The sequence below is a fragment of the Lepidochelys olivacea genome (genome assembly GCF_965140295.1).
Source record: "Lepidochelys olivacea isolate rLepOli2 genome assembly, chromosome: 1".
Classification (NCBI taxonomy): Eukaryota; Metazoa; Chordata; order Testudines; family Cheloniidae; genus Lepidochelys; species Lepidochelys olivacea.
In genome coordinates, this window is record NC_140411.1 from 157,925,903 (window position 1) to 157,935,401 (window position 9,499).

Consider the following 9,499-nt stretch of genomic DNA (forward strand, 5'->3'; position numbering starts at 1 on the left):
CTCGTCTGTATGGGGATGAGCACTGCAACATTCCCCATCCTGCTCACCTCTTTCAGCCTTGTGCTTCTACCCTTAGCTCTCCAGAGGGCACAGTGCAAAGGCAAGCCCTGCAGGTATTTTCCCCCAAGCTATGGACTCTAAGCCACATACCCTATCTCACTCTGACTGCAGTCTGGGAGGAAGCCAGCTTTTATTATGTAAAAGAAAACCACTCAGGTGTAAAATCCACTGAAGTAGAGGAAGTAGTAGTGGGGAAATTAAATTGGGTGGCACTGTATTTTAGGCTGTCTTGCTCTGAAAGCTGCCTCCCAGTGTTTCACTGGTTGAGGACAATGAAATACTGTTTTCACACTGAACCCAAATATTATTTGTGGGATGATACCTGGTTTGTGTAGTTAATCTCCAGTGACCACCACATCAGGCCATTCTGTCTCCAAGCTCTTCCATAATTAGAATAATAGAATAGAATCATAGGACTGGAAGGGACCTCGAAAGGTCATCTAGTCCAGTCCCTTGCACTCATGGAAGGACTAAGTATTATCTATTCTAGAATGTGTGATCAGCAGCTGTGACGTGAGGTTTTTTAAGAATGAGTTCTGTGGGCACCAGCCCCCTACAGTTTGCATTTGTTTGTTTTAAGCTTTCTGTAAGAAAAAGGTAACATCTAAAAATGACACAGATCTTTAGATGGTTGCCCAGTCATAATATTTTGCACTTCTGTACTATGTTAGCTCTTCAAAATCACTGTACAAACAAACTTAATCTAAAGCCTTTCAGCTTTTGAATGACTAGGAGTTGACAAAACAGAGCTATTCCCTGTTGTGTTCTCTGCCCCCCCCCCCCCGCCAACAAAAAGACTTCATTGAAAATCAGTATCTTAAAAGAACCATTAAGGATCTTTCAAAAAAACAGTCCAACCAAGGTTGCTGTAGTGACACCCTTGTTACATCAGGTCTGGTGTTTATTTAAGGCTGGTGTAGAACGAAGGGAGAGCTTCCTGTTTCATTTGCATGTGTAAATCAAGCAGACTTTGCTTATTTTTTTTCCTTAACATGCTCAGAGCTTAGGGGAGGAGAATGAATGAGATTATGCTTATACCAGGTGTGAAAAGGCAGAAGGGACCAAAAAAAAAATCTATTTTTGCGCAAAAATCTGTTCTCCCTGAAGTCAATAAGGCTACACAGGTGTAACTGTCAGCAGGAATTGGCCTGTGTCCTCATTCCCTTCTCGAATCACACACATTCCATGCTTACCCAACTTTTTCCACTTGGGAAAGAAATTAGTTTGAGTTAGGGCAGAAAAATGAGGACTAACTTCAGGTTTATTTAGCTTTAAGTTTTTGGAATGAAACTCAAAAGAAATCAAATGTGAGGTACTTTTTATGGTGGATTGAACTGCTAGAGAACCAGCAAATGGACAGAACCTGCCTGTAGCCTCTTCAGACTGTTTATCGCAGCCTGCTAAGAAGTGGATTTAAAATCCTTGAGGGAGAGGGGAAGGAGAAACCTACAACGTTGTGTGTTGAGCTTCCTCTAGTGTTTTGCCAACCCCTTAAAAATACAAAGATGCACTGGCTTGTGGAACTAGGCTGAGCATAAGGAAAGAACTTGGTTGCCTGTGCATCCCAGTACAGAAAAATACAAAGAAAAAAATTTTGATTTCTTTGATTTTTAATACAGTTCAATACAGTACTGAACACAGTACATCATAAATCTGAAGCCCCTTGATGGAAGGTACTGTAAAAGTTAAAGTACTGGTATCCAGGATGGGATGTTTTGTTTTTCCTACAAATATATGTGTGGAAATTCATTCCTTATACATGGGAGGGGCAATAGTTCTGGCTGGCGCTGGATAGAGTGTGTGCAGGTTCTGTGCAAGCTTCCCACCCTACCGCTCTGGTACTGCCTCTTTCCCCTGCCACCCCATTGCCCTGCCCCGCCATAGGCACTGACCAGTTGTCCAGAAACTGGACCCAGCACACATAGAAGTGACAGTGACAGGCATTAGGGTCCAGGAGGCAGCATCCTGGAGCTTCCTGCCAGCCTCAGCAGAGGAGAGGGACAGAGGGAGCTTCTTCCCTCCCTGACAGCTAAGCAGAGCTTGGGAGAAATCGAGGGTGAGGGGTGCTGGGGGGACGATGACAACAATGCCTGCTGAAATTACACCCACGGCTGGCATGGGTTCCCATGGTAACTGGATTTTTAGTGTCCGGTCACCAGTGTTAACTGGATACCTGGCAGTGTGTTCCTGCGGCAAGGGGAGATGCAGACGGGAGGGAGCGGAAGCAGCAGGCTGCTGGCTGAGCTCCTTCCAAGCCACATTGGGCAGCTTTGCCTTTCCTGTTGGCGGGAGCGCTCCAGCAGGGCTGTGTGAGCAAGCTCACGCCCCCCGCCCCACCGCTCACCCAGCCCCAGCCATGCCCCCTGCCTGAGCAGTAGGGCCTAAAAATAGGAGGGCCTAAGGCTATAGCCTTATTAGCCTTTGGGTTAATATGGCCCTGCCTTAAACTGTTTCTTCTCCACCAGCAGCCCTGAGCCCCTGCTCCCCTCTTTCCCAGGAGCAAAGGCCTGTGAGGGAATCTATCATAGCCTGCTAAGGAGTGGATTTTAAATCCTTGAGGGAGAGGGGAAGGAGAAACATAGCATTTGGACTGTGGAGAAGAGAGGGAACAGGCTGGGTGAGCACCGATTTCACAGGAGTAGAGAAGGAAAGAGGGAGCAGAAGGAGCCCAGCTTTGCTCACTCTCTGCTCCACCCCTCCTGTGAAAATGGTATCAGTCTAGCTTGCTTGCACCTTCTGCCTCTATTCCAAGTCTCTGGGTGGTTGCTGGACAATTTATCCTTTCTTTGCAGGCCTATTTGCATTGTGGGAGGGGCATGGCCAAGAGGAACTGGGGGCCTAACTCTGCCTAAGGAGGGGCACTTCTTCCTTCTCTCATCTCCACTAGCATCTCCTTGTCCCAGGACACTGCCTGAGAACATGGTGCAGCAGGATGAGGAGACTGAGTTCCAGTGTGGTACATAATGCTTCATGCAGTAGGCCTAAGGGTTCAGGTGGTTCTGGAGTCACCTGTAGCTTCCTTCAGAAGGGCAGGGTCTGCAGATTACAGAAACCAGCACAAAGACAGTTCCCCCCCCCCCCAAAACTGAGGAGCACATAAAAGAACCAGCATAAATAAAGCTTACTGCTCATATCTGTACTTCCTAGAAAGAAATGTTCATGGTTTCAGTCCTAATTAAGATACCAGTATTAAAAAAAATTAATCAGCAAATATGCATGAAGGACTCAGAGGACTGGCCAACAGAATAAGTAGCAATTGTAAAGAGTCTTTATGAAGGTGGACAGTAGGATTCTTACAGCATACAAAAGAAAAAATACCATTATTCCTAGTTCTAGTCTGTTATAATTATATCCGATGGCTGCAGCTTTCACAGCAACTCAGTGATAAGGATACTAGTTTTGAATATTTAGTTTTTACAAGCACTATTCCAAGTATGCCAAGGCAGTTCATCTATAAACGATCACTAAACACATACATTCTAGAACAGCTCTAGAGTAAGAAATCCAACAACCGGGTGGAAAAAAATCTACATAATCTTGAAGTAAAGGATGCTCAGGACCTACACCACCTGTGCCTTGACATCAGTTTCACTAATACTGATCAGTTCCTCACTTTAATTGAAAGTTGCTGTCAAGATTCAAATTTCAGATCCAAACTTCTCCACAGTGCAAGGATGTTTGGATTCTGGGTTTTGATCTGGGTACAGTTTCATTTGTATTTTAAAAACTCAGTTAGGAGCTGTTGAATGCTCCTGATCAAGTTTTCCAATGCAAAACTAAACTAAACACTGAATTATTCTCCTGAGGGAAATTTAGAGAACTGTACAGCTGCTTGTGAAATTTAAATACTTTCCCCCTTCTCTCTGTGCTATGGAAGTAATGAACCCTTCACAACTCCCTTCTGTGGTTTAGCCCACCTGCTTAGTTTCTATTGAAACAACTCAAGTGGGATTGATAAACAACTAACTCTCGCTTCAACTTTTCAATCAGAAAATAAAAATTGTCAGAGAATCAAAGCCCTCAGCAGCACTGAAGAGGGAGGAAAATCAAAATCAGAAGAGCAGTTCAGGAAGATAGAATTCTCCCCCCACTTATAACACTATGTCCACATCAGATATTACCTCCTTTTGTTAACTTAACAAAAAACAAATCCCAGTCTGTGCTTTTTCCTGAGAATACTTGTTTCTAGGACTTTTCCCCTGAAGGACATCTCCATCATTGCTACTAGTTCTTTGGGCCTCAAAAAGCAGTCAAACATTTTTATGTGTCTGGATTGGAACTACCTGGTCTACTATTTTTCAGGGATGAGTCAGACTAGTTCCAAATCTCTATGCAGGACCCTAAAACCTCACACCCTATTGCAGGCAAATACATACTGCACTAGAGGGAAGTCCTGATCAATGCAGTTGAGGAAGGGAAAGAGCATTATGAAATGGCCACTAGAAATGCTAGAAAGATCAGCTATTGATGTACTTATTTAGATTTTTCTTCACAACTTGGCAGAGGTCTCACTCTTAAACCCAAATATTTTGAAATATGCAGCAGTATAATTATTTTCTCTTTCTGGAATGGTTTAACCAATCACAATCCAAGATTTTAAAGTCCTTTTAAAAATTAAGTCTTTATTAAGATTTCAGTAACATAGCAGGATAAGTTTAGACCAGGTTCCTTCCAGTTTCATCTAGGGGAAACCAAGTGCTAGCTCCCCAGGGACAAGTGATGTGTTGCTAATATTTTAAATCAAGGGGCTCCCACAGAAATGTTCTCATTCAGCCTGTAATAAATCCAGGTTCCAGGAGCGTGTGCACTCACAGGCAGGACAGGGGAGAAAAATGGGGACTATTAATGTTTTCCCATTTAAACAAAAGTACTTTTTCATAATCTTATTTGAAAAAGGCAATATCACTTTTTCCTTTTGTTAATGTTAACTTTGCAGGAAAACAAATGTCCTCACTGAGCATGGCCAGCAACAAAGGCCAACCAGTCTATATTCAAAAAATAAATACGGCAGATTATATATATATATATATATATATATGCATGCCTTCATATCCTGTAAGTGAAGGCAGATTTGTGTGTATATATATATATATATATATATACACATACACACACACACACATATATACACACACAGATTTCTGAGAAGTTTCTTCTTAGTTAGATATAAAGCTAGGAAATTTAAAGTAGATATTTTATGTCATACTTTGCAATTGCTCATAAACTGCAGGTACATTTACTGTAAAATTAACATTGCCACATTTTTACTTGGTGCAGGTAATCCAAATATTTCTCTATCATTGATATTTTGAAATAATCACATAAGGAAGACATTTGCAATACTTTAAATAACTAAATGCTAACATATTGCAGCTGTAACTAAGCCAAGTCATTTGTTATTGTATTATCAAAGTGTAATATTATCAGTTTCTTTACATCAGATCAGTTTACAAAGAGTAGTTTTCATACAATACTTTAATCCCAGCTGTTATACACTCCTTTTACACATTCTTTTCTGCCTATCACTCACTAGGCATGTTGGATTTTTTTGTTGTTCTAATAAATATGCTTAGAAGTCAGATTTTATTTCAGTTCTGGAACTTTAGATTTTTTTCCCCAACTGTAATAGACTATTATTTGGACTCGATAAAGTGTTGTATGTATTTTTTAGAGAAATGAAACTCTTACTGTACAAATCCTAGAACATGTGATGTAACGTACATCAAGTATGCAGTCCATATTCTGTTTTTTCCCCCTCATTCCTTACTTAAGCATAATTCTCCCTGAAGTCAATGGAGTTTTACCTCAGTAAAAATAAGTAGTCCAAGATTTGGCCTTATGTTTTCGTTCTGTTGGATGCTATAAGCTATTAAAAATAGTAATACATAAAGTATACTTTCTGTATTGTTAATTTGTTTGACAAACACCAGAAATTAGACTATGCATTGCTTAACTTCAGTTCAGATGTGGCTTCTTGATCCCAAACTTGGTTTAATTCATTTTGGGTATTAGTATCTCAGCTCCTTTGGCAGGAACTCAAATTATGTTTTACTTCCTTTGTACAGAATTCAGAGTCATGGTTGTCATTTGTCAACTATATATGTCCAGCATTTAAAAAAATCATACTAATATGAGCGCATTGTCAGACAATGTTTAAACCTGCACACAGTTTAGTGGCAACATTTTTCAGATTCTAAACATTTACATTTCAAAAAACTAGGACTGTGTTCTACAGAGAGGCAGTGACAATCCAAAACCCCACAACCAATTATGTAGGGGTTGCTCTGATCTCGGTTTTTGTATGCACACATGCAGCCTCACCTTTAGGGCACCCCCTTGTGCCTGGTCATGGCTTTGTTAGGGAACTTTGTCTCTCATACAGCCCTGGTGGCCACTTCCTTGGAGGGCAGTCCCAGCTAATGTAATCTCTCAACTCCCTCTCTGGGTTTTCACTGGCGCAGCCTTCCATGCAAGTCATGTAACAGTTCATTCCTCTTCCAGGGTAACAAAAGGTCCAACTTAAAGTCCAAGTCAAATGCCCAAACTAGTAGCTTTTCTGACCTGCTCAGGCTCCACTGAAGTCCGTTGCCTCTTGCCGCTTCTCCTAGCTCCCTCAGAGCTTCTTTTACCTTGTTTCTTCCCTATCAGGATTCCCCTACTGTTTCCCTTTGCCAGAGACTCCAGCAGTTTACCCCTGAGGGTCTCCCTACTCCTTTTAGGCCCTATATCAGATCTCAGCCCCCAGGAGTCCACTGTATTCCCTGTAGGTTTCTGTCTCCTGATGCAGGCTCTAGCTCAGGGCTCCTTCACTACTCCCTGTGGGTGACTCAACCTGATTTCCTCAGGCCCTTTCTTAGAAGGGAAACACCCCATGTTCCTCCCTCCAGGCTCTTCCTTCCTTTACTGAGTGCTCAGTTCTATTTAAGTAGTGCTCTCCCTGCTTCTTCACCCCAGCTGGAGTCAGTCTTTCTAATTACCCATTACACCTAGCTGGGGGTCACTAATTAGCCCTAATGTTGCCAGCTCTTCAGTGAGGTTGAGGGGAAAATTACCCACATGGAATTTTAGGAAAGCTAACTGGGAGCTATTTACAAGTAAATGTACTGAATTTGTGAGTGATCATTGTGTGAGTGATGACATAGAGAATTTCAATGACAATATAATAAAGGGACTAATGGAAGCAACTACTGTAGCTAAGATATTGACGTACCCCCAAACTAAAAACTCACTTCCATGGTGGAATGAGGAGTGCAAAATGGCAGCTAAAGAAAGGAACAACATCTACAAAAATGCAAAAAATACAGTGATTAATGATGAACTAGTGAAGTATAAAGGAAGTAAGGCAATAGCACAAAGAATTATAAAAACATCAAAGACGAAGAGTTGGAGGAAGTACTGCAGGTGGATAAATAAAAATACCAAGACATCAGAAATATACAGGCAAATTAGAAGAATGAAGGGAATTCAGACCAAGAGTAGTAACATCCCAAGTCTGACTGGGACTGACAACAGTTAGAAGTTCTGATGACAAGAAAGCAGAAGTTCTAGCAGAAACTTTCCGAGGGGGTGAGTCATCATGAAAATCAAAGTACAGTTTTCCACCAGCTTGAAAGACAATTAATTGAAGAGACTCATGAACTGTTATGTAGTTGGGGTAAACATGAAGACACTGTACTGAATGAATGGTTTTGTATGTAGAAAACTTGAGAAAGCTATTGACACCAGCAAGAATATATCTTCAGGTAAACATAATATTTAAATATCTCTCTGAAAGCAGTTTGAAGAGTCTCTGAAATTATTTAATACTGTATAGGAAATAGGAGAGATACTGGAATGGTGGAAACATGCATAGTAATTCCAATATGAAAACCAGGCAAACTATCCACAAAAGTGGATGCCTAAAGACCAATTTCAGAGTAACAGCCGTGTTAGTCTGTATTCACAAAAAGAAAAGGAGTACTTGTGGCACCTTAGAGACTAACCAATTTATTTGAGCATAAGCTTTCATGAGCTACAGCTCACTTCATCGGATGCATACTGTGGAAAGTGTAGAAGATACTAATCAATTTATTTGAGCATAAGCTTTCGTGAGCTACAGCTCACTTCATCGGATGCATACTGAAGTGAGCTGTAGCTCACGAAAGCTTATGCTCAAATAAATTGGTTAGTCTCTAAGGTGCAACAAGTACTCCTTTTCTTTTAAAGACCAATTCCCATTACATTGTGTCTGGGTAAAGTTATGGAGAGAATGGTGAATGAAAGATTGGTTGCCTATCTGGAAAACAATGGCATTATAGATAAGATTCAGAGCTGTTGTAGGAGGGAAAGATGCACTGTTGATCACATTGTTAAATTAGAAACTGAAATACAAAAATGTATGAGGCACAAATGTTTCATGATAGCTGTCTTTCTAAATATTGAAAAGATATATGTCTTGTTAGGGAGGGAAGGGTTGTACAAAGTAGGTGCATTAGGGGTAAGGGGAAGAATGTATAGGTGGATTAGAGTCTTTTTTTGAATAAAAGAACCATGTATGTTGCAGTTGGGAAAGTCATATTGAACATATAGAAGGTTAAAAATGGCACACCACAGGGAATTGTTATCAGCCTGACATTATTTAATATTATGATAAATGACCTTCCAAAATGAATAAGTTCCAGGGTAAGTGTCACGCTGTTTGCAGGTGACTGTGCTCTGTGGGTTGGGAGCAGGAATATTGAAGTGGCAGAAAAGAGAATCAACAAGGCATTATGAGAAACCTCTGACTGGAGAAGTGTGTGGCGTTTCAAGTTCCCCATTGCCAAAAACAAACGATTTGTCTTTACAGTAAGGAAAGTTACAAAGCAATGTAAACCCTATCTGTACACAGAGCAAATAGATATAGTTAAAAGGTTTAAATTCCTAGAGGTAATATTTGCTACGACGTCACTTTGGAAAGATCATATAAACTTTGCCAGAAGGTGGGAATGGGGGACAGGGAATGGATCACTTGATGATTACCTGTTTTGTTTATTCCCTCTGGAGCACCTGGCATTGGCCACGGTTGGAAGACAGGATACTGGGCTAGATGGGCCTTTGGACTAATCCAGTATGACCGTTCTTATGTAGAGTATGTTAAAGATAAATGTACAGGAAGGATTAACCTGCTTAAAAATCTTGCTGGGACTAATTGTGCGGAGGATAAGAAAAGACTGCTGATGATTCAGAGCCTTAATCAGAGCAGTTATTGATTCTGACTGCCAAGTTTGTGGGTCAGCATCAAAATCAGAACTTAAAAAATTATATTTAATACAAGCCCAGGCACTACAAATTGTGTGTGGTACATTTATCACAATACCTATATGTGCTACAAATAACTTATAGTGAAGTGCCAGTAACACTCTGAATGAAACTACTGGACATAACTTTCTGGGCCCAAGTTAATGGGAATTGCAGTGAT